General features: G+C 36.7%; 1 long non-coding RNA gene across 1 annotated transcript in view; it reads left to right on the forward strand.

Annotated features, from left to right (window-relative positions):
* Positions 1 to 7152: 7152 nt before the first annotated feature.
* The window catches only part of LOC129241639 (uncharacterized), a 69417-nt gene continuing 49376 nt past the window's right edge, over positions 7153 to 27193 (forward strand). Inside the window, exon 1 of the long non-coding RNA XR_008582149.1 lies at positions 7153 to 7237. This is a non-coding gene — a long non-coding RNA (uncharacterized LOC129241639). The remainder of the gene's footprint in view (positions 7238 to 27193) is intronic.

A 27193-nucleotide genomic window follows, 5' to 3' on the forward strand; every position in this document is an offset into this window, starting at 1 on the left:
TCTTGGAGCAACCGTAGTTTGTACTTTATACAATGTGGGCCATATAGCGTTTGCTTTTTGAACCACCTATTTTATTGAGAACGGTAACACAAATAACATGTCAAATGTGTTCATAATTTACGTAAAGGTTTGACATTTACGAAATGGGGCGCTATACGCTTGAACAAAATTATTAAAACCTATTTCCAAAGTTGTGAGTCTTCTTCTTTTTCCGCGGTTACAGTAAATGGCGAGCGTTACCGTGACATGCTCAACGAGTTTTTGTTTCCAAAAATTGAACAGGATATTTGGTTTCAACAGGACGGTGCAACTTGTCACACTTCCAAAGTTACACTCGAACTTTTGGCTACCGTTTTTGAATTCCGATATCAATTGACCGCCTCGGAGCTGTGATTTAAGCCCGTTGGACTATTTTTTGTGGGAGTCGTTAAGGGCAAATGCTATGCGAACCATCCAGAGACGATTGATGCTTTAAAACACGAAATCGAAGTTGCCATTAATGAAATAAGAGCCCAAACAATCGAAAATGTGCTTAAAAATTGGGTTGATCGAATGGCCTACTGTAAAGCCAGTCGTGGCAGTCATTTGAACGATATTATTTTTCATTCATAAATGACAATATTCAATCTTCAAAATAAAAAATATTGATTAGTTTTTTTTTTTTATAGCCTGAATCGGAAAATTTTACATTTTATTTATTTCTAATGAATAATGAATTATTTAGTTTCTATTGAAAAAAAAATTTCAAATACTTAAGTTTTTTTGTTTTAGTCACCTAGTTTTTTAATTTTTTCTTCAACTTGTTGAACTCCCTATCCGCTCATTGACTAACTCTTTAATTGGAGTATTATTAATGTCGGAATAGCTAATAAGTCGCTGTACTAGTTTCTCAATAACTTGCAGAGTAGTATTCATACAACATTTTCTTTTTTAAGATGAAAAGTTAGAGAGTAAGAATGCGATCATAAATATCGCCTATAAGGTTCTAGCGAGCGTATTGTGTGAAAAGTTGAAGCCCACCGTCAACGAACTGATTGGACCTTATCAGTGTGGCTTTAGACCTGGAAAGTCTACCATCGACCAAATATTCTCAATACGCCAAATCTTGGAAAAGACCCATGAAAGGAGAATCGACACCCACCATCTTTTCGTCGAGTTCAAAACTGCATTCGACAGTACGAAAAGGAGTTACTTGTATGCCGCGATATCTGAATTTGGTATCCCCGCAAAACTAATACGGCTATGCAAGATGACGTTGCTCAACACCAGCAGCGCCGTCAGCATTGGGAAGGACCTCTCCGAGCCGTTTGATACCAAACGAGGTTTCAGACAGGGTGACTCGCTGTCGTATGACTTCTTTAACCTGATGTTGGAGAGGATCGTTCGAGCCGCAGAACTTATCCCTCAGGCACAATATTTTATAAGAGCATACAATTGTTGGCGTATGCCGATGATATCGATATCACCGGCCTTAACAACCGCGCTGTTTGTTCTGCCTTCTCCAAACTGGATAAAGAGGCAAAGCGAATGGGTTTGGTGGTGAACGAGAACAAAACGAAGTACCTCCTGTCTTCAAACAAACAGTCGGCGCACTCGCGTATCGGCACCCACGTCACTGTAGACAGTTATAATTTCGAGGTTGTAAAAGACTTCCTGCATTTAGGGACCAGCATTAACACCAATAACAATGTCAGCCTTGAAATCCAACGTAGAATCTCGCTTGCAAACAAGTGCTACTTTGAACTAAGTAGGCAACTGAGCAGTAAAGTCCTCTCTCGACGAACAAAACTAACATTCTACAAGACTCTCATCATGCCCGTCCTAACGAATGGCGCAGAAGCTTGGACGATGACAACATCCGATGAAGCGACGCTTGTAGTGTTCGAGAGAAAGATTCTGCGTAAGATTTTTGGACCTTTGCACGTTGGCAACGGCGAATATCGCAGACTATGGAACGATGAGCTGTATGAGCTTTACGACGACATAGACATAGCGCAGCGAATAAAGATCCAGCGGCTACGTTGGCTTGGTCATGTCGTCCGAATGGATACAAACGCTCCGGCTTTGAAAGTATTCGATGCGGTACCAGCTGGTGGTAACAGAGGAAGAGGAAGGCCTCCTCTGCTTTCGAAAGATCAGGTGGAGAAGGACTTGGCTTCACTTGGTGTGTCCAATTACGCCGGCGCCTTAAAGTATCTAAGGCAACTTTCTCGATAACCCTGTATAGTCGAATGTGGTCCATCTAGCATTTGGGATTTAAACTATGGTTTTGCTTTGTTGACTTAGAAATTTAAAATAATACCCACCGTTTTTGAAAAATTTAGTTTATAATAAGGCATTTATAGAATGAGTTTGCTTTACGCTTGAGAAAAATTCATCAAATTGATTAAAGCTTCATATTTGTATAGACAAATCTTCATCTCAGGTAAAGCTCAGTTTCATCTCGATAGCTCTGTTATCTATACACCCACAACTAGTAATTGTTTGGTGTGGATATTGGTCAAGCGACATTATTGGACCAATTTCTTTTTAAGAAGGAAGAAATCACCATTACACTTAATGGTGAGCGGTGCTGCGCCTTCCTTAGGCATTTTTCTTTTCCCCACTTGACGGCATTTGTTTTAATCAGGACGGCGCTATGTGGCACACAGCCAACCTTATATTCGATTTTTTATATACTGCCTTCGAAAATTAAACCATCATCTGGAACTGTATTGCCCATTGGATGCTCAGAAGCTGCGATTTCACAACATTAGATAATTTTTTGTGAAGCGCCGTAAAGGATAAGTGCTATGCAAACTTTTCAGTGGCTATCAAAGAGAAGAATCATGAACGGGAAGTTGCCATTGGTGAGATAGGTGCTTCGTCGAAAATGTACAGAAAAATTAAGTTTAGAGGATGGGCTCCTGTAAAGCCAGCTGGAGGATTTGAATGAAGTAGGATTCCATATTTAAAGACACGATTTTTGTAAACCAAATTAAATTAAACTGCAAACGCTCGATGAAGCACCCTTCATAATGAAGAGTGTGCTTATAGAGGTTTATGGTTTATTTATTGAATTTTGCAAAATTATAATATATGACACAGAAAAATTAAATTTGTATAAAAAAATTTGGAATTTTTTAATTTATTTGAATGAAACATACAAAGCCAAAACAAACAATGGAAACGAGAGTGAACGTCTAAATGGTTGGCAAACATTTATAATGCTAAGAGTCCTTTTCAAGGGCTCTCCCTCAGTATATTTTTATCACGAAAAAAAAAGGCTAACTTAATTCATATGTCCACATGAAGTTTGTTCTTAAATAATTGACAAAAAATAAACCAGCAGCAAAAAGTATAAAATAAAAAACAATTTTGATGTAATAACAAGGCGAATCTATTAAAGGTGGCATCGGTAAATCAGCTGATTTGTGTTTTTCTTTTGCTATGTCCATGTTGCTGTCAGCCCAGAATGAAGCTAAGCAAATTCATTCTTTGTTTTCTACTTTCTGAACACTTTGCTTTAACAATCAAAAGTACAAAATATTTTTGTTGGTCTTTAATGAATTATCACCACCTTGATCTCTAAAATTGTTTTTGTAGACCCCTATATTCACATGCCCAGAAGTGTCTGCCAGTCCCAAATAGCGGCATTTGTTGGGAAAAAGGAATAAAATAAATGATAGGAGCTAAAATTTGGGCTTAAATCACTCATTAATTATAAAGTAATGTAATTTAGATGCATGGCTAAATCTACTGCTTTAGAAAATGCAGGGGATCCACTAAGGATCACAATTTTTCGTGCTTTTTTAGCTTCCAGCTGGAGAGTTAAGGTGCCACATCTCCACAGTCAAGAGCACAGTACTTGCACACGTGCATGTAGAAATAAAAAATTAATTCATATATAAATAAATACCATTTGTCTTTATAACTTCCCTATTCGTTTTATTTGGCTCTGAAGCGATATACTCCTTCACCACCCTTTTCTGGTCAGTTAATTCGTATCTTGGTATGGACTTGCCATAAACTCCTTATATGCCATAAGTCTGTAATGTGTAATAATGGCCATCCTTTCGTTCACTACAGGGTTTTTTCATTACGTAAGAAATTAATATCACATACAAAATTTTGAAGGTCTATGAATTAAAAATTAACTCATCGTATGGTGGTATGATTCTCTCACTGTTCTCAATTTACGTAACTTAAGTTATGTCAACCATACAAAAGCTGTAACAGAAACAACACCAACAATAAAACTAATAACATCAGATAAATGACAAGAGAAAAGCTTAGGTTATTTAAAAGCAATTACTGCAATAAAGTATCAGAAATCAGCACCTCTCTTATAACATACATTCACCTTAATTTCGCATATTGCTCTTAAGTTTGTTAAAGTTTAGAGTAATTACATTATTAGTCTTCTTATGTTGACATACGAAATATACTAAGAATCCATAAGCAAATCAAACCTTTATTCCTTCAAAAGTAGAGTACACTTCAATAATTCATAACCCAACTTTCAGTTGCTTAGATCATTTTTCACCATATGGTGTTCGCTTTTAGCTTACGAGTATTATTTGAATTCACTTCAAAGCCCATTCGCATATTTCTTATATCTGTGACCTGATTAATGGATATATTGACTACTCTCACTTACTTAACATTTTATGTTTATACAGACAAAGTAAATTATTTTTCTCTGGGATCGATCATCATAAAAAGATAATATCACTTATATATTATATTTAGTTTTTTCAATGTCAATGTATTTCAGCGGAATGGTAGCTTAAGAAATCAACGCGTGAACGTAAGATGGTGTGCTAGTTTTTTCCATTTATGTACTTTCAACCATTTTTTTCCTTTGAGCTCCATAACAGTTGGTGTAATTTTGACCTGCGGGACTTGTATTGCTCATATAAACTCGAGTCTGTGATGTGCTTAGTTCGCAGTTTTTTTCCAAAAAATACCCATTTGAATATTTTGCGAAGCCAGGTTCTTCTTGAATTCATTGGATTTTGTATACAATTTGCGCAAGCCATTGATATTGCCTTAAACAAGTCAACACTTTCCACGTGCCATTTAAAAATTCAAATTGAAATTAGGAAAAATATAATTTTTGAAACCATTTATCGTTACTTGATAAGAAAAGCGTGCACGTTTATTACGGACTGCACCAAAAATGCTCTCATCAGTAGATTTGTCCAGCCCAGTCGGGTTTTATTCAAATTATTAACGGGTTCTGTTGGTTTTTCGTTGTGACAAAGTCTGTTGTTAGCAAGTTTTTTTTGCTTTCTCGAGTTATTGTGGCGCAAATTACCCTGTAGGAGAACTTTTAATTTGAGTAAGTAGTCAGTCATATTTGACACTTCTAAACTAGATAGCTGCAGTATACAAAAACTCTAGCAAATGAGCGCGTAGTTGTCAAATAAAGATTTCCATTTTTTATTCAGTAAAAAAATTATTCGAAAAGAAAATTGGATGATTAATTTTGTACCACCTTGTAGAATACTTATCCAGCTAGACGCGACCTACAGATTACGTTGAAATTTTATTGAATAGTTGGACTTGGTTAGTGTCGTTCTTGAAGGATGTATGTATGTATGTTCCTTTACTTCATCTTACACAACATTTTTGGTACTTAATAAGAGAGTTATGTCTTGTTTAGAAAAGTTTTTTTTTGTTTTAAAGAGAGTTGGGTGTACTGAGTTTTCATTGCTAATATCTTTTTTTAGTCCACAATTGATTTTGATCAATTAATGAAAAATATTTCTCATACATACATATTTTAATTTTTATTTTAAAGCCTTATATGTATGTACTCAACACTAGTGAACTGAAAAGGCAGCATTGAATAATTGTGATAAGTGTGTATATCTCCTTTCTCCCTACTGAAAAAAGGGTTTACTTCGGGGCTTAACATTTTTAACCAGAACTTAATGTCATTTATTGAAGCATCCATTTGCATCCGAGAAGTATTTGCCGGCAGATAACCAGCTGCGAAAAATTTTGTATATTTAGTAGTTCCCTCACCTTCGATTTCTTGGTCTTTGTGATGGACTTGTGCATACGCGCCAGCCATTCATACCATATTGTAGCTTGCTCTCCAACTGCACTCTAATAGCTAACATTTATATTGTTTATTGCAGTTATTGTTGTTAAATTACTTAAGCTTTTCTGTTATCATCTAAATGATGTTGTTGTTCATTTCATTGTTGGTGTTGTTTCTGCAGCCGCTTCTGCTTGGCTGGCATAACTCAGTCGCCGCTAGTTGGAGCAAAATTTATGAGCCTAAACTGTCATAAACAAATAAATTCTGCGTTTTTATTGTTCATAATTAAGCGTGTTGCATACTTAAGTGAAGACAGCGCTGGAAAAAGAGCAACAACAATAAGAACAGCGCCAATGACAATGCAACTGCGGCACAATGCCGACGGCATTGCCAGATTTGCTGCAACTGGTGGCCGCTGTTCGTATGTATACGTGCGTGTATATGCATTTGGTATTATGCTTTGATGGCAAGTTATTGTGGCACTTTTTTGTGTGGTAGTGCAGCTTTTCACTTGCTTTTATTGAATTTTTATTGTATTTTAGATTTATGAGGTGTTGAGAAACGGCAACAATTGCGGGTAGTCAGGGGTCGAATGCGTGTTGCCAATGATTGTGTGAATGGATAGCTGCCCGCCAGGATGAATGGCTGGCTGGTTGAATGAATGAAGAAGCCTCTGATGGCAACTGATACAAAGTGGACTTATGGACAGACAACTATTCGGCCAGAGCTAGAGGGGCAGACGGATGGTAAATGGCATTTGTGTTGAGTTGAATATATTCGGCTTGAAATGTACTAAACTGTTTCTGTTGATAAATGTGTTGGCTGATATTAGCCACACCAAGTTGCAACAACCGCTTCGATTTAAAGTGTGAGTGCCATTTAAGAGTCGTTTCCTAGGACTGCCGCTACATTCCCTCAATACTTGTGAGTTATGGCACTTCACAATTGGCTCCATTTTGTAGCTTTGGCCAATTTTGACTTCAGGCGCTCTATGACACTCCGATTAACAGGCCAGCATCTGCTGTCCACATGTTGAAGCTACTATTGACTTTTATTATTCATTTATTTATTTATTGCGAGTTTGTGCAATCATTAGTTCTGATCACTTTGTTTTTGTTTTTCAGAAAGCTTACGAGACTACTTTAGCAGGTTCGGTGATATATCAGAGGCTATGGTTATGAAAGATCCCACGACGCGGAGATCGAGGTGAGTACAGTTATTTTAACACTAAACCTACCGGCATATTATATATACCTATTTCTACCGATGACGGTCAAATGACCGCCTTTGAAATAAACATTATAGTCTTTTCCAATTGATTGTAATTAACAATAATTAAAAAATAATTTTCATATAATAATTAAAAAACATTTATTTTTCGGGCTTTAGGAGTTAATTTTTAGAAGCAAACTCGAAACTGAAAACTTATATGTTACTTCACTAATTTAGATATAGTACATATCCTTATTCAAACTAAAATAAAATTTATTCATTGTCACACTTTTTACAGATGGAGGGTCTCTCCCGTAAAGATTTTCCACAAACATATTTTTTACATGTAGAACAAATGTTTGGGGTTTTATTTTTTTTGCAATATTCAATTTGTCAGGCTTTTCGTCCTTTTTATGTGAACCGCCGTATTCGGTGGCTAGTTCATCTGCCAATAGAAAAAAATTTTGTCGCGACATCCTTTCTCCCTTATGCTTCGAATTTAGTAAGAGAACTTTTTTGTTCGGTTTGCTTTTGTAAATTGTTAGAGGGCAATTCTCTCTTATTTGCTCGAATAGTTCCTACTAAGGTAATTCTTTTTGATAAAAGTTTTGTTGCTAAAAATGTGCTCTTAAAAAAGTATCAGTGGTTATATTTCGTCCGCACCCAATAAATGGTTCAGTGAGTTTGAGAACAACAAATTCACTAAGTGGTTTTGCTGATGGCCTCGTCTCATATTTTTTCAAATATAGAAATCCATTCACAATATATTTACTTTCAACGTTCGATGCCAATCAAAACTTGATTCCGAACTTATCGGGTTTATTGGGCATATATTGCGTAAATCGGTATCTTGATTTCTCGCAAGTAGTTGTTCATCAATAGTAATATCTTCACCTGGTTTGTAGCAGTTTTTTAGCATTTATTTTATATAAATGCGTTCCATACCTTGGGATCTAATTTGAATGATCGCTATTTTGCCTCACCTCGTGAGTTAATAGCAGTAGCTCTGTACTCAGCATAAAACAAACTGTAAGCCATGGCGTTTTCCTAGAACACAATCGGATGACATTTTCTTGGAAAACTACTGTGTTTGTGTTAAGTTTGAGATTTCAATGTAGATAACTTCATAAAATTTCATATTCTAGCGATCAAAAGGCCTCTCAGGGTAGACAACGGTTGAGTACATATTATATTATTATCAGGAAAAACGAAAGAAGAAGAGAAATATATATTGAAAAATTACACAGCTATACATTATATAGGGTGATCAATCATGAGGTGCTTTTTTCAATAGTTAAAAAAAAAAACAAAAATGTAAATTATGTTCAAAACCTTTATTTATCATTTGAAAGGACATTCTTTGACATTTACTTTTTGAATATGACTTCATTGAAATGTTGGCCGCAACTACGCTTAAGGTGGTCCATTCTGAAGGTCCAATTTTCAATCACTCGTTCGAGCATTTCGACTGGTATGTCGTGAATAACACGCGTAATGTTGGCTTCCAGAGCTTCAATCATAGCTGGTTTATCAGCATAGACCTTGGACTTCACGAATCCCCAAAGAAAAAAGTCCAAAGGTGTGATATCACAAGATCTTGGTGGCCAACTCACAGGTCCTAAACGTGAAATCAGCTGCTCTCCGAAATGACTTCTCAATAAAGTCATTGTTTCACGAGCTGTATGGCACAGAACGCTGATTTTCATAATACAGTTGAACAATTTGTAGACGCTGTTCAACAAATCCACGATGACAGTTTGCCACAACTCGCGCGCGATCTGTAAAAAAAACGCAAATGAATAAAACTCCTCTTAATTGATCACCCTATAAAAAAAGTCGTGCAGTAAGTTCAAGAAAAATAAAAACCTGGAATTCAGTAATTTTGAACAAAGTCTCAAAAGCGGCCATTTGACCGCTCTGGTAGGTTTGGTCTTATATATAGATATGTTAATGTATACCTACGCTAAGCGGGGTTTTGTGTGATTAAATTGTATTAATCGTATGTATGTATTAGGTGCGCTGTTTGTCAATAGATGCCGCAGTGTGTGCTAGTCGATTCTAACATAACCATTAACCAACCTTAGACATATGGTAAACAAACTGCTTCGACACATTAGTGATTTTTCTTTGGTATTATATACTTTTGGTTTTGTGAAAATGTCGGATTTTTTGCCGAATAATCGTCATTTGCGGGAAGTGTTGATTTTCCTCTTTCATTCGAAAAAAACGGCGGCTGAAGCGCATCGAGAGCTACAAATAGTTTATGGAGTTGCTGCTTTAAGTGAAACAACGTGCCGAGACTGGTTCGGTCGCTTCAAAGACGGTGATTTTAATGCTGATGACCGTCCGCGTGAAAGAAGTCCAAAAACCTTCGACGACGCTGAATTGGAGGCAGTGCTTAGTGAGGATCCATGTCAAACTCAAGAAGAGCTTGCTTCAGTATTAGGAAATACCCGCCAATCCATTTCCAAACGATTGCATGCTTTGGGATTGATTCAGAAACAGGAGACTTGGGTTCCTTATGAATTAAAACCAAGGGATGTTAAACATCGTTTTTTCGCCTGTGAACAACTGCTCCAGCGGCAAAAAAGGAAGGGTTTTCTTCATAGCATTGTGACGGGAGAAAAGAAAAGGAAGTCATGGGGACTGCACGATTACCCTGTCATGCTCGTCCGTCGTCGGCTCGGCCGAATATTCACGCTGCGAAGGTTATACTATGTATTTGGTGGGACCAAGTTGGTGTTATTTATTATGAACTGTTAAAACTAAGCGAAACTATCACTGGGGATCGGTATCGACTTCAATTGATGCGATTAAGCACATCACAGCGCGAGAAGCGGCCACAATACGCGGAGAAGCATGAGAAAGTGATTCAACAGCATGACAACGCTCGGCCTCACGTTCCAAACCCGTTAAAACCTGCCTGGAAACACCGAAATGGGAAATCCTACCCCACCCGCCATGTTATCCAGATATTGCGCCGTCCGATTATCACCTGTTGCGATCGATGGCACATGGTCTAGCTGACCAGCAGTTCCATTCATATGAAGACATCAAAAACTGGCTTGATCCGTGGATAGCCTCAAAAGATGAACAGTTTTACCGCGACGGTATACGAGATCCACCAGAAAGATGGGAAAAAGTAGTAGCCAGGGATGGGCAATACTTTCAATGATTCAATTGTAATCATGTTTTCAGAATAAAGTTGTATTTTCATCAAAAGAACTTAGAACTTAGTTGCGCACCTAGTATGTATGTATGCATGAGAACTTATGGCGAAATATTGGGAACAAAAATGTTAAAGGGATACTTTACACGGCATTTTGACATTTGAGCACAAGTTATTAAGGTTAAATTTATAATAACATAAATAGATCCAGAAAACTTGAAAATAATTGTTAATCAACAATACGTAAGAAATATCAGAATTCATTGTTCACAAAAGTATTTTTCTTTTGACTAGTAGTGGTGTATGAATATACCAGCCTGATCAAAAAGTTCCCCGAACAACCGCCAAGTAATGCTCTAAGACAATTGGTTTTGTTAGGTTGCTATTTCTGTGATTAAACCATGACCAAAATTGTATCCCCATTGCTTAACATTTGTAAAAGTTACGCCGCCTTGAGCAAATCTGAACCTGCACGTGTTCTCGATTTTTTACAGTTTTAAAAATGAATTTGAATTTTGCGTTAAAAATACTTGCGTGAGCTCTTGATGAAGAACGAAACGAATACTATTCAACAGCCATCGGATTCACCTTATATGTTTCCGGGCGATTCAAGTAAAAAACCACTACGGTAAAAATTCGACAAGTATTTTTCCCCATTCCTTGAGTAAAATAATCTTAAGGTCACTTTTTGATGAGATTTTGTGTTTCCGAAAATTCTTGAAAGCAACTGAGATAAAGTGTTACAATTTGTTTTTTGAATTTGTACTTTTTCTATATCTATGGCTAAATGCATGGAAATATTTAGGTATCTGAGAAATTGTGGGAGCATTTTTTAAGGTACATACATATATATACTACTAATACTAATTTAATAGCATTCTCAAATGGCTACGGTTAATACTTGTTCACTTTACTTGTAATTTGCGCAAACCTCTGCCCGCATAGTTACTGTGTAATTCACTAATACCAAAATCCAGTTCGTATGGACGCACACACACATTTACGAGTATACATTTGAATGCTTGCCGACGCACTCTATGCCTTTTCCCCTTCCTTGTCAATTCAATCGATTTTACGACCCGAGGATGGTGTTTCGATTTTAACCGCAATTGCAGACCAACACAGGATGCCGGAGTCACCATTGTATTTTTGCCTCTTAGTGTTTTGTGTTTTGTTGTCTTTTAGCCTTATTGTCTCATTGTGTAGTTTCCACTGCCTTCTTTCTGCATATATCCAGCTTATAACTCATTCGGCTACTTGCTTCCTCGCAGCTTTGCTTTGGTTGCTGCCTCAGCTGTTGGTTGTTTCATTTAAGCTCTCCACAAATTAGACCAACTTTGCTTTATTTGACTTTAACCCTTTCGTAATCAGATTTCCTCATTGTTTTGCTTCGTTTTCCTTTCTTTGCTACACCTCACTAACTTCAGAAAAGGCATTTGCACGTGAACGTATAGGGTAATTCAGTAAGAGCGCTCGAACTTTGAAATTAAATAAAACAAACAGGGTAAGTACTATAATTGACTTTTTTCACACGCGTTTGATAAATTTGGTGTTAAATGTAATTTCATGAAAATGGCCGCTGGTGCTTTTTAATAGGTGACACATCCCAGTGAAACACTATCTTCGCATAAATGGGAATCAATTTCATGATGAACGCAAGTTATGAGTATGCAGCCTTCATGGCGGCAAACGTTTGTCGTCTGTTTGCATAGACCAGAGATTTCTCGTAGCTTCACAGAAAATAATCTAAAGCCGTTAAGTCATACCATCTAAGTGGCCAGAGAAGGTCGCCACCACAGGAGATGGAAAGCCCTCGGGAAACTGTCCATCCTAAGCCACAAACGCATTTTTATCATCCATAATTTTGATCGCTACGATATGACTTAAACAGAAATATGTCTCTTGACGGAAGATGATTGGCGAATAGAGTGCTGATCTTGATAATAAGTTTTAAGAATCGTCTAATCGTGTACCTTTCCCTGGCTAAACTTAGCGATAAATTATTATTTTTGTCAAAGGTCGAGGACGTCTATGGGAAACCTTTTATCACTCGTATATGCTTACACTCTGAACGAAAACTGATAATCTAAAGCTAGGATCTCACCTTCAGTGCAATGGGCAGATTTTCGGTGCATTTCATGCATGGTAAAGTGAACACTCTTTTGCTCGTTGTAGAACAATCGGATTATAAAAAGTGCGTCGATTTTTATTGACCTTTCATGCGCTGATCGAAGTCGAAAATTTGTGTATTGTTATTATTAATATTGTTAATATTTGTATCTATACTTAAATTTTAACCATTAAAATGGACTCAGTTCAGGAAGTTTCTGCTGCGGGGGAAAATATCTGCTCATCGTAGCCGGTAATCCATCACTGTCCCTTAAAAAAGAAAGAAGCTACATATTACCTCATCCTGGAAAAATGAGTCAACGGATCTGTGGTACTGCCACCCATATTCCTATAAGCAATTGAATTCAGTTGAATGAAAAAATAGGTGAATAGTATTTTAATAAGTTCAACATTTTTATCAAAATGTAATAAATTTTTATTCTGAAATAATTCTCTTTCTTAAAATAATATAAAATTAACTCTATGCAGTGTATCTTGGCAGCTGCCGTAGCCGCATGGGTTGGTGCGTGACTACCATTCGAAATTCATAGAGAACGTAGGTTCGAATCTCGGTGAAAGAGTAAAATGATGAAAAAGTGTTTTCTATTAGCGGTAGTCCCTTGGCAGGCAATGGTAAACCTCTGAGTGCATTTGTGGCATGAAAAAGCTTCTCATAAAAACAACCATCTGTTTTTCGGAGGTGGCGTAAAATATGTACTTATATAATGTGTTCCAAATCTGTGTGCGAAATCTGTAAACATTGGGTTTATCTAAGTTTTTTCTCCTCGTGAACAAAACAAAAAATATCGGCCCTCTCGGTTAATATTGCCTTCGGCTAAATTGGTCTGGGACCTAAGTTCGTGTTGAGTAACCACTGTTGGGCAATGTTATTACAGGGGCATATCTTCTATCATTGTTCCCCTATTGTTTTTTCAAAAAATATTTACCAGGTGCCCCCTCGGCATTGTAAAATTTTAAGTCAAACTACTCACTTGTCTTTGGAACATTATTTAAGGCCTCCTCTATTCGCCACTTCTCTGCTTGGCTCACTTGTCGAAAAAATTTGCATGTGAAAGCAACAACAAAGTTATCGTGCAAGATTCGCCGCAAGCGAGTATGGTTACACCTTTTTCTCGCGCGAAAGCTATTTTTTAGATATAGAATTATTAGATATTACATATAATATAGAAATTTCGATAATGGTATATGACAATGAAAAACGGGCTTTAAAGGCAGTTAATCAGTTACCCAAAACAACAGTTATCACTTTTTGTCTTTTTTAACTTTTTGAAAAAAAGTCCCTTATAAAGTGTTAAGGTTGACTTAAATTTATTTTGAAATAAATTTAGTACCAATTGATTCGTTTTGATTTCTAAATTTCTAAAGTAAATAATTTGTTGGTATTGTGCCATTCCGATTCAAAGAGCGAGACAAAAACTAGCTGCGGTCCCTTATAGGTAATAGGACTATGAATAAGTTCGTGCGGTTTTTTTTCCAAATTTGAAAATTTATTGACGTAAAATGGTTACAAATTTAATATTCAAAGTATTGTCCATCGCTTACTACTACTTTTTCCCATCTTTCTGGCAATTCACGGATTCCTTTTGTGAAAAATTCGGTCGGTTTTGCCGCAATCCACGAATCGATCCATTTTTTGACTTCATCGTAATTACGGAAGTGCTGGTCAGCCAGGCCATGTTGCATCGATCGGAAGAGATAGTAATCGGATGGCGCAAGGTCTGGACTATACGGCGGGTGGGGTAGGACATCCCATTTGAGCGTTTCTAAGTATGTTTTGACCACTTGTGCAACATGTGGCCGAGCATTGTCATGTTGCAAAATAACTTTGTCGTGTCTATCGGCGTATTGCGGCCGTTTTTCTCGCAGTGCTCGGCTCAAACGCATCAATTGTCGTCGGTAGACATCCCCCGTAATCGTTTCATTCGGTTTCAGTAGCTCATAATACACAACACCCAGCTGGTCCCACCAGATACACAGCATAACCTTCAGGCCATGAATATTCTGCGCCGACGTCGATGTTGAAGCATGGCCAGGGTATCCATACGTTGCCCGACGTTTTGGATTGTCGTAATGGACCCACTTTTCATCGCCAGTCACAATTCGATGCAAAAAACCCTTTCTTTTGTGCCGTTGAAGCAGTTGTTCGCATGCCATAAAACGGCGTTCAACGTCTCTTGGCTTCAATTCATACGGCACCCAATGGCCTACCTTTCGGATCATTCCCATGGCTTTTAAACGTTTGGAAATGGTTGATTGATCAACTCCCAAAGTTTTTGCAACCTCTTCTTGCGTTTGAGCCGGATCTTGATCGAGCAATTCCTCCAATTCGGTATCCATGAACTTTGGCGGCGCACCCTCGCGTTCTTCGTCTTCCAAGCCAAAATCACCACTTTTAAAGCGTGCAAACCACTTCTGGCACGTTCGCTCAGCTAGAGCATGCTCACCATAAACTTCCACCAAGATACGATGACTTTCGGCTGCTTTTTTCTTCATATTAAAATAATGAAGAAGAATTCCCCGCAAAAACACATTATTTGGCACGAAATTCGACATTTTCAAGTGTGGTAAAAATATTGTTGTTTACGCTTCAAATAAAAAACTTATACTGACGTTTGTGCCTTACGACAGTAGCTCTCCAATGAATGTTTGGAAATGTGGATCGATGGAATAATAATCAAGTTACGCCATCTGTTGTAAAACCGCACGAACTTATTCATAGTCCTATTATATAGTTTGAGCGTACTTTCATAACAAAAAATGTGATTAACGTAGACATTATGGCTATGTTGACATTACTTCACTTGTTAGCGTTAAAGTTTGTTAATACGGATATTGGCTAATCTTTACAATAAATGGAGGTGGCGCTTCAGCTCAAAACCCCTGATTGCGTGATTATTAAACAAGTTTTAGGTGGTGTGAAGAACAGACAATGATCGCTGCTTAAAAAATAAAATTATGAATGTGGTGTTATATCGCATATATAAGGGATAAATAGAATAAGGTAAATTCTGCCCGAACCCATCTCAAACGACTACTTAGAGGCATGGATAATTTGAAAGCTGTTGTTTTTCTATGATTTTCAAAACAATTAATGTTATTGTAAACATCTAGAATCGCTTTTTACCAAATCAATCAATCAGGTAGTAAAGATTTCTCAGATTTGGTAAATCTTCAACGCAAAGCTCATTTGCTTTTTGAAGTAGCGGTTTGTCATCTGATGAAGGTTCTCTTTAGCTTAAGGATGAAATCCGAAAAACATTTCCCGGGACTTATAAAGAGAAGCGAATGAATATTGACTCGGATTTCATCGAACATTGGAACAGCAAAGAATACTTTCATTAAAAGTTTTCAAATACGATAATTTGTTTTTTGAACATTTGGTTTGCTTTTTTCGGAATCAGCATACAAAGTTTTAATTTCGTTTCGGTAGAGTTTCGGACTGCAATTTTGACCCCCCAATAAAAACAATATATCCCATTCAATATCCCAGCTTTAAATGACTCCCAATAATCAGTCTCGATTGGCCTTCTTTGAAGCAAAAATTATTTAATCAATGGCAAACCCCCGAGCTCCTCATAAAAAACGGTCTGCCGCTCGGTGGTGGCATAATACTGTAGACCTCTCCATTTGTGGGACAACATCAAGCCGCACTTATGACAAATTGGAGGAGAAGTTCAACGAAACATACAACAAAGGATGTATGAGCTAATTGTATAAATATATAGTTCTTGTTTACGCACCCACTGTAGTGTAAGAGAAGTATGATACTAAAAATAAGCGACTAAAGATCGCTTGTATTTGTGCTGTCGCGTCACGATATCAAAATCGTCCTTGCCAACTTCAATGCCAGGGTAGGCAGGGAAGAAATATTTGGCCCCACAGCCAGACAATTCTACTTTATCGACGAAATATTTGCTGAATTACTGTGTTTATTGATTTACGGGGCCTTAAACGCTCTTGTGTATAGCAATGTGTTCTAAGACAAGAATACCCTGCGGCTATGGGGTTGTCTCTCAACGTATACATATTGTGAGACTTTCACGTTGATTTAGGTAGTTATTTTCCTGCAACCAAAACCCGCACACGCCTCTAAGTAAGAACTACGTGCGTAAGCATAGGGAATCTTAGTTTCAGTCGTGCTAGAGCAATCGCATCTCACGTGGCACCCATGTTACCGCTGGTAGCTTGAATTTTGAAGTTAAATGACTTCGTCTAGTTGGGAACCGTTAGTAACATTATTTTGTAAATCCATATTTCGTGATGGACTGCATTCCTGTTATAATGGCTTGCTCAGGTTTTTATTTGTGACACATTATAAAATTGAGGTAAAATAAATCGATTCTTTAATATAATATTAATCGCTATTATTTCTTCAAACGTCATTAAAATAGGCCTAAGATTAAAAATGTTAACAAATAAGCCTCTAAAAGCTTATGTATTCAATATTGAAGGCTGTCTTAGATATTGAAGGCGCTTTGGTAATACCGATTATTGCTTAGTGGAAATAGCTCATAAGAAAATCGATACACCGATGCTTGGCAGTATAATAATTAGCTCATCTCCAAGGGCTGAAACTGTCTCAGTCGAGGCAATGAAAGGCATTCACAAGGGGGAGTTTTTTCATCACTTCTGTGGTCTTTAGACATTGACGATCTCTTAATAAAACTACAGGAGACATGGTTTGATGCCATTGGAAGTGCTGACGATGTTACGGTCATTGTGTCAGGCAAATTTGGAGGTACAATTTCCAAAGTCGTGAAGCAAGTGCTGATCATCATATCAGACTGGTGTTGTGCTGAAGGATTATTTGTGGGTAAACAATTTTTTTCTTATTAAAAACAAATTAAAGTTGGAATATGGTAGAATAATTGTAGAAGGAACTGCTAGAAGCTACGAAGTAAAATATCTAGGTTTTATCTCAGATGAACGTCTAAATTGGAACTCTCTCTTCTAAGCGATGGTAGAAAAAACCACTAGAGTCACGTGGGGGGTCACAACATGGGGTATAGACTCTGAAATGATTTATTGAATGAATCTGTGGTCCAAACACGAAAATCTCCGAACCAATGGGCACTGGCTTACGCTGTTCAGGCTAAAATTCAAGGGCAACATAGCTATATACTCGTACAGTCGAGTTGCATTAAAAGCACTAGCTTCACATTCTGTGAAATCGAAACTAGTGTACGAATGTCTTAACAACCAAAAGCAACTTAGGGAGCTTCGGATCACTCTGGAATAAAAGGCAATGAAATTGCTGATCAACTCGTTATAAATACAGGGGTCCAGTTGTATCAACTGGGCAGAATCTAAATGCAAAGTAAATATGTAGTTGGGACAATACTCAAAGAATTGCCAATTTTTGCATTTATGTCCCTCTAGGTTAAATAGAACATGCTAGAAAGTATTTATGGTAGCAGTGTCAGTCAATAGGTCTAGTATTAATTACTTCTAAAACATGTAGTAGGACACAAAAGACCTTGTAGGTCGAAGTGTCGGCCATTGGGCACACTACAGATACAAAATTATTATTATTGTTATTAAGTCTTAAATTTGTTCAGAAACCAGTATGTCTAAACTGAAAAAAGTTGTTTTTTGTTCGAAAAGAATTCGATAAAAATTTGAGGCGTTCAAGTCCGCTCCAGCTATAAGTATTTCTTTACACAGTTTCCAATTTACCTTCTTCTTATCCTAAGTCCGATTTTCCAGGTAAATTAAATCTTATGCATAGGTGTGTAACAGAGAAGCTTCATCATGCCAATTTTTAATAAAATTAGAGATGAAAGTGCTACTTGAGTGAGGCCAAGTACATCTTGTCTAACTTCGTTAACAAAGTTAGGTTTGGTTCGTTTATTACTCATATTTGTTTTCTTACTTAAAAGATAATTCAGTGAAGACTCACCTCTGTTGTTTACACCCGAGCTACCCCAGGCAGCATGATGTGCATTAGCATCACATCTGATCACAAATTGGAGGTTGGGTTGTTGGCAGTGCCCAAATAGCTCTTGCATCTCTTTTTTGAAAGGTATGCCAGTAGGGACTCCTGAAAAATGGCTGGGTGCACACACGATTTCGTCTATTTCTCTTTTCGTTGAAATATCCACCAGGTTTGCTGTGAGATCCTGTCTATTGAACTTTGAGATGGGGAAGTAATTAGTGTTATTATCAATTATAGTCGTTACCCTCAGCCTCGGGCATTTATAAGATACCAACTTACATCTCTTATTACTTAGTATTTTATTTGACCACCATTTGACCGTGGCTTTTGTATTAGAGCTAAGTATAATTTTTTTCGGCAAATATTTTGCACACGGTGTCCGATGCTCGTGTGGCATGGTGCAGATTCGCTTGTAGGACCTTCAAGGGATCATACTAATTTCTGGCGTTTGGGAGCTTCGTGCCTCATGGATCCTTGTTCGGTCGGTCCCTGTGTTCACCCGCATGATTTTGTCTCGAATTTTGCGGAGCCTTAGTGTGCCGGCTGAGGATCTTGGGCGCATTCTGTCTTTCTTCGCAGCTTTGCTAGTAGATGGCCTCTCGGTGTCCACTACATAGGACATTGTATCCTCAGCACCCTTGGCTGTGCTCGTACTGGCTACCGGCACCGCCTGTAGAGTGTTCATTGTGCTCTTCACTGCCTGAACTTCGCCATCGATAACAAGATATATTCGATCTTACCTTTTGATTCTGACAGCTTGCACAAGGACTCGCCATCGACTACTAGGACGCGGTGTACCAACATAATTTCTGATTGTCGCGAGAAGTTCGTCATTTGAGATCTCCGTGCTCTGTGGGAAGAAAAATATTACAACAGCCGGTTTCGAAAACTCAAATTCTCTAACGAATGCCATTTCAAGCCCACTCTTCTTTTTAACCACATCAAAATTAATTAGCATCCATTTGGCAGTACCTTGGTTTCAATGCACTGTACCCTTCATCTATTTGTTTAATTTTGACGTTTTTTGTTTATTGGTCTAATATCAAAATACATTCTAAAGTACCAGTGCCCGGTTTTTCTTATATTCATAAAAAAATGTTATTGTAACCGCATTTACTTCTTTTCTCATATACAAATTTCGCAAATTATTTTCTGTTGTCATATCTGAAAAGAAATTTAAATATTCGCACTTTTCAATTATTTAACACATGCACATTATAAACAACATGTAAGTGTGTGTACTTTTTCATGTATATGTGTATGTGTACAAATCTACATATGTATGTACGTGTGTAGGTACGTGGGACATGTTTTCGTTGCGGTTTGGCGTCAGCTGTCTATTTTTGATTACCTAACCGACCAGCTAACTTTGCAATTCCGGGCAGACGAGCAAATTATATGAAAGTATAAATTAATTTTGTGGTTTTCGGTTGTAACATAATTTTTTGTTGTATCATCTGGTCTGTCAGCTTCCAGTGGAAGTCTAGATGGCTTCCATATGAGATTTAATCGATGTCCTGGGGTAACTCCCATGAGTAATGCACTAGTATGTGTGTTTATATGCATGTACAGGGTGTCCGGTGGCAGAGTTAGATTTTAAATTTAGAGATTCGTCTTAACCGCTGAGCGTATCGGAGGGGACGGTACCGCATTTGCTTCGTTGTTCCTGTGGGTTATTTAGTTACGATGTTGCAGAGAACGGATGAACAACGTGTGTTCTTAATCGAAGCATATTTCAAGGCTAATGATTCATGTGCAAGTCGTAGATTTTGTTCACTTTCCAATATTCGACTACGTGATGACCAGAGTGAAAATTGTTTTCGTTGGTGCGATGCCTCCGGAAGGCTGCTGACTATAGACCTATCAAAATTTGCGAAAACTTGATGGCCACGCAAATTGCATCATTTGTACAGGACAATAGTCTTCTCTCTCGACTACAATCTGGCTTCAAACAAAGTCACAGTTGCTCGATAGCAATGGTTAAAATACTAGACGTTATTAGAATTAGCTTTAACAGCGGTGACTTGACTCTACTTGACTGTCCACGTATGTATATATTAATTGTTGAGTTGATATGCTGCCTTATCCCTAGTTTTGAGCAGTAAATACCCGCTCCCACTCCGTCGAAAGTTTTCGAGCCGTCTTTGTGTGAAAACATTTCGTAGTTTTTGCATTATGATAAGACATCGTTGCACAGTGCCATCATTATCCGTAAATTTTTGACCAAGAACGAATCAAAAGCCATTAATCAATCCACAAGCCATCAAATAACCTAACATGGCTCCCTGAGATTTTGTTTCTGTTTGATCGAGTTAAAACACAACTATTGGAAACGCGTTTTAAGACCCGAAAGGAAGTTATGGAAAATTCCAAGACGGCTCTGATGGCTATACCGAAAATATAGTTCCAGAAATGTTTCGAGAGCTGAATCAAACGTTGGCATAGTTGAATATACTTGTAATATGAACATATTCTGGGAAGTTTTTGAGCAAGAACGTATTTGGTAATTTGCTTAATTGTAACTACTACTACAAATACCGTCGAATTTAAGTGCAATAGTGAGTTGTTCCGATTCCTATTATTTCACATTTTATCGTATTAATCCAGTTATATTTCTTAGCTATTAAAATGCTAGATTATTAGAAGTGAATGAACAGAGTCGTTGTCTATTTGTGCCACTTGGCCACCGTTGCGCAGATAAAATACGGATAAAAATCGAATTGTGGACGGGTTTAAGAAAATTTGGATCTTAGTAAATTTGACTTCTTCTTCTTCTTAATTGGCGCTATAACCGCTTACGCGATTTTGGCCGAGTTTAAGAAAGCGCGCCAGTCGTTTCTTTCTCGTGCTAACCGGCGCCAGTTGGATACACCAAGTGAAGCCAAGTCCTTCTCCACGTGATCTTTCCAACGCAGTGGAGGCCGCCCTCTTCCTCTGCTACCACCAGCTGGTACCGCATCGAATACTTTCAAAGCCGGAGCGTTTGTATTCGGACAACATGACCCAGCCAACGTAACCGCTGGATCTTTATTCCCTGCGCTATGTCTATGTCGTCGTAAAGCTCATACAGCTCATCGTTCCATCGTCTGCGATATTCGACTAGTGAATTCAAAAATTTAATCGTTTTTTTTCTTTTACAGCTTCATGCTTTAACTGTAAATGCAGTTTGAACTTAAATATATATGTGTATACGTATAACATTTGGGTATATTTTAATGAAAATCATACATAGTAAACAAATTTGTGTTCCAAAACCAGTTTAAACTCTCTTAATTAAATTCCATGCTGTTAAACTGTCACGCTTCGCAATATCAAGTAAAATTTATGTATTAATTTTATCGATATTGTGTGATACATATTTGTTTAAAACTGGCAGACAAAAAAAAATCTGAAGAAACTAATGAATAGTTTAGTAAACTTTTACTTAAATGAGGCAGCGAATATTTTTGGGTATGAAACAAATGGCCTTTCTTATATGTTTGTGTTTTGCTTTTAAAGCTTCCTCCGAGAAATCACAGGCTTTGAGAAATTTTTGTGAATACAACGTATACCTAAGCGAAAACATTCTTTACTACCAATTGATAAGTCGAAAAACTGTATGATTCCGCAGACATGCATCAAAGAGGCACACTGACTGGCTTGTGGATATTACTATTCATAATTTTTCAAGTACATATTCCATGTAATTTTTTAAATTTATTTGTATGCATTCGGTGCATTCCACATGGTAGCAACCTCAAAATTAATCAAAAATTGCAGTTAAGATCTCTGTTAATTCCTGTTATTTCCTACCTTATTTCCATCGTTTGTTGTTCACCGTGTTCACTGGAGATCCTGTTTCTAAACTCCCTTAAAAACTCCATTTTCGTTTGTCACTTGGCAGCTCCTAAAGGGAATTTAGAAAGCAATGAAAATCATCTTCCTTTTGGAGGCAACATAAAACTGCAAACCTCTCCGTTTGCAGGGCAATATCTTGACGCACACCACAAATTCGAGGAGGAGCTCGGCAAAATATCCAACAAAGTGCGTAAGGGCAATTATATAAAATATACTCGTAGATATTATTTTGCAATTTCTCAATTATTTTTTGTGTTATTTGATAATATTCCGCTAAGATTGTTTGGCGGTTTTCTTTTGAAAAAATAAATTTGACAGACCGACAATGGGCACCACTGTACGAGTATGAGAGCAACTTTTGCTCGGTGGAGTTTATAACTTCATTCTTGATGTAGACCTTTTATCTTCTGAGACAAAATATTGCATTTGAATGTATGTATGTATGTAGCGTTTGTTCGCTTCAGAAGGAGACAAGCGCCTGCAGACTTCTGAGTTTGGTCGTTGTTGCCGCAAATTCTCGGGTAATGCCGGAAAAGTGTAGTTATAAATTTCGGCATGATCACGAAGTTCTACCACAGTTTCGAAATGCTTGAAGTAGGCATTATTAATTTCGAATGGAACTTGGCTTTGACAGCTTTTTTTGACAAATTTGTAAATGCTTTCGTCGGGGGAAACATAAACTAATAAATAAATAATCCGAAAGTGTTATTAAGATTTGTATAGTGAACAGAAATGTAAGGGAAATGATTTACTGCTAAATGGAGCACAATTTTCAACCAACCACACACCGCGGCCAATACGAGAGATTGCTGCAGCAATCGCAACCATTTAATTTTAAATATCGTCGTATTACTTAATTATCTGTTTGTCCGTTTTCCATGCCCATAATTATCAACGATGGAAACAAAAGCCATCTGAATATCATTTAAAAAGTTAGCAGCACTCAATCGGTCTTACCATAGTTCAAGTGGTTGGCAACAATATCTACGAAATCGTCGGAATTACTAATAGCAGTTTTCCCGAATTCGTGACGGGAGGTCATTTGTAATACATAATAAATTTGTAATATCTTCTGCGGAATGTTTTAAAAGAAAACTGTCTACTTTATGGTGTTTTTTTGTAAGTGAAGCCGCTCCTCTTGCACGGTTAGCACTTGTACTCGAACGAGGCTGCTAAATATTTAAGTTTAGCCAACATTTACTAATCATACATATTTTTTAAATCATTAAATTGTTTTCAATATATGTAGGTATGTATGTACTTACACCATAAAAATTGAAAACAGATAAGAAATTTTAGCTAAATTATTTCAAAATACTGCTTTCGACGTCCACTCTTCTTCAACTTTTCCCATTGCACTATTAAAAAATCTGACTTTTACCTAAATTTTTTCTTTATTGCTCAAAAAACTGCCTATCTCACCTTCTATGAATGCACTATGACTGCAGCAGATATATTTTCCGCAGATAATTAAAAACTAAAGTTAATTTAAGAGTCCAATAAGAAAAAAAACGAGTCTAATCAAAACAAATCACTCGTTGACTATTCTAATTAAATGATAAATGCGACGTCGCAACCAAAACAATTTTATGCAGCGATTTGTATTAATGATATAGGGGTTCATATACCGAAAAAATTTTACTTCTACGAACATGCCTATGTAGAACACTTTGAATATAAACAGTGGCTGCTAAAATAACACAGCGCAACATATTGAAAAGTTTGCTGGTTAAATTATTTTTTTGTTCTTTATTTTTTTATAAACTGCAGCAAAAACCATATTATGCAAAATTTTAAGCCTTGTACCAAACTAAAAAAATAATCAACAAATTTCCATCAAAATTGTAAACATTTCCCTCGGCATGTTTAGAAAAATTGTGGGTCTACAGTTTTTTTAGCCCATTAATACGCAAATTTTTGGTCATATAATATGTCGCGCTGTTATCATTTTGACCGCTACTGTATATCTGAAAATAATACTTCCAACATAGGAATATTTTTTATTGAGAAAATAATTTTATGCACTTGCAAATCGACGTACTTTTACATAAATTGAAAACATATTTTTTTTATTTATTCTAGTAAAGATTGCCACTTATTGGAAATGCATAGGAATTTCATTTTTTGGAATACCGCACACTGGGGATTTTTGTACTGAGATGCGGAAAAAAGTATACATACCAAAAAATATTTACATTTTTACTACTAACGAAGTTGTATATATTTGTGTATGAAAAGAACATGTTTAAAAACATTATTTTTTAAAACTAAAACTAAAAAAAATTTTTAATAAAATTTTAAAAAATAATGTTTTTTAAAATTCATAAATTTTATTTTTAAAAATATATGGAAAGAACATGATTTAAAACAATGTTTAAAAACTGTTTTAAAAAAATGTTGAAAATCAATGTTTTTTCCATATAGAAATATATACTACTGCGTTATTTGTAAAAATATGAACATTTTTATATGGACTGCCGACAAGTGAATAAATAATGAACAAATATTTATTTTTAATGATGTCATACATACACAAATTATACACATTACATATTCATATAAAACATATTTTTTTGCAAATTTTATTCTTGTAAAAGCGCAATTACTTCCTTGCTTAAATCACTGTGCTTTTTCTTATTGAAAGAAGGTGTCAAATGTGATATCAACGGGTCTGATGTCACCATCATTCGGTGCATGATGTCTTGGCAATTCTGCTGCATTTTCTGGAGTGTCTGAGTCTATACTTTTTGTAGTCTTTGTTTCGACATTCCTGAGCCTCTTCAGACAATATACCCACAGGGAAAATACAATTTTCCATTATATCCTTACCGTGTATGAGAATTTTATGGAGAGTAGTTGGCATATTGTACCATTCATACAAAGTAACAAACTTTTTTGCTGTCTCCATACAAAAATCTCCAAATTTTGTTGGGTTCACTGGCTCACGTATGATTATGGCTTCAAGAATAACAGCAAATCTTTTAATTAAATCTTCGTCCAAACCTGTTATTTCAGAAACTAAGGTTGGATTGGCAAAGAATCTTCGTGACATGTTTCCGGAATTTGTTGTGCCGGATCCTTGCTTGACAGTATCAACCTGTATCCCAATTTTATCTTTTAGCTCTCGTTTTATCAATTGTTTTCTGGCTTTTTTTATTAGGCGAGTATGTGAGTCGACTCGTCCTCGTTTAAATTCCATATTATAGGCTACATGCAGAAGACACTCCATCAGCTTGATACGAGCATGGAGAGGTGACATGCCGAATTTCAGTGCTTCTTCATTTACGGGCCTGGATTGAACTTCTTCAATTTTATTCATTTTTGAGGTTGTTGCTCCACAAATAAAACAAGAAGATGCTGCTAATGTTTCTGTCACAAACTGCGCTGTTTTACTGTCGATCATCGAAAAATATAATTGATGTTTTACTTTAAATTCACGATTATTTACTGTGACTTCGGTTTCTCTGAAAAAAAAATTATTGCCGCAGATTTTTTTTTTTTTTTTGTTGCCCTGTGTTATCATTGCCAAAAAAAAAGGCAGTGGCGCCTGGTGGCACCTGCAATTGATTAAAACTGAAAGAGACGCTATTAAGGAACACGTTGATACTAGTTTCTGACCGTAGGTAAATGTAGCTCAACTTGCAGATCCAAGAATATGAAGGAATATGATTTTTTTTTTGTTTTTGTAAAATTAATTATAAATAGATAATCAAATGCTTCACAGCCTTTGTTCTTCCGGCTAAAATATATAAAAACATCGTACCCTAAATGAAAAATAAAAAATTCGAAGTCGGCTCAAGCAAAAGGAAAAAAACCACCTTGGGCTTTGAAGTTTTTTCTTAGTCAGTTCAATACTATAAAACAATTATACTTTTCACATATCTATAAAAAAAAAACTGTAAGTCGGAATTTAGTAATTCTTTTTGATTTTATTGTTGGTTCTATTCTGGAATTTAGAAATACCATTAAACATTGCGTAGGTGGTATGTTGGAAATTTGACTTTTTTCCGCAAAATCCCCAGTGTGTACCGTTGCAAAGCGTTTTATTTATTTAATTTTACTTCAGAAGTTATTTTCTTATAGTAATCTACTACCTATCAACGAATTACCAAGTTTTGACTATTTTTTGTATATCACTTTTTTGTGTTTTTATAAAAGTATAGAGACAGTCTGTCACAAAAATTATGCGAATCTTGGGTGCGAAAAGCACGACTTTTGCATGGTGGCGGGGCACTGGTCGTACGAGTGCTCAAGACGCTAGATGAGAATCTTGCCCACTTCGTCCTTCTTTCCCATCGTAATGTGGGCACAGGTCAGCGAAATGGTGGTTTTTATGCGGATTGTGGTAAGAAGTTTGTAAAACAGGGTGAACGCTAGTACTCGACGGCGGAGTATCACCAAAATCCGCACTCCTTTACATGGCAGCTGTAATAAATCTCTCTTACCTTGTCCCCTCACAAGTCATGTTCCCCATATCGTTTTCCGTGGTCGTCATCAAAGGGAGCTTTAAACCGAGGTGTTGTTGTTCTTCTCATTCAAAGATTTCGTTGAGGTGCTAAAACTAGCGCACAACCAGTGGACCTGGGCAGTTTCGCTTTCTCACAGTAGCTCGCTTTCTGTGTTTGGAAACCTAGCCAGAGGGTTTCACCCAAGTAAGCTGCTTCAGTAGTATAAGCATAAGCATAATAGAAGCATCTTCCTGGCAATTCCCAAGTGAATGACGATCAGAGACTTTCCCACTTGCGTGAATTTTTACACAATGAACCATCCTCAATTAAGTTTTTACTGATTTCAAAAAAAGAAGTGTTTCGAGGTAATATCAAAATCCCCGGATTACTTTAAAAATATCCCGAAATCCAGTGATCAAAATTTTCTGCTA

The sequence above is a fragment of the Anastrepha obliqua genome, chromosome 3, assembly GCF_027943255.1.
Source record: "Anastrepha obliqua isolate idAnaObli1 chromosome 3, idAnaObli1_1.0, whole genome shotgun sequence".
Lineage (NCBI taxonomy): Eukaryota > Metazoa > Arthropoda > Insecta > Diptera > Tephritidae > Anastrepha > Anastrepha obliqua.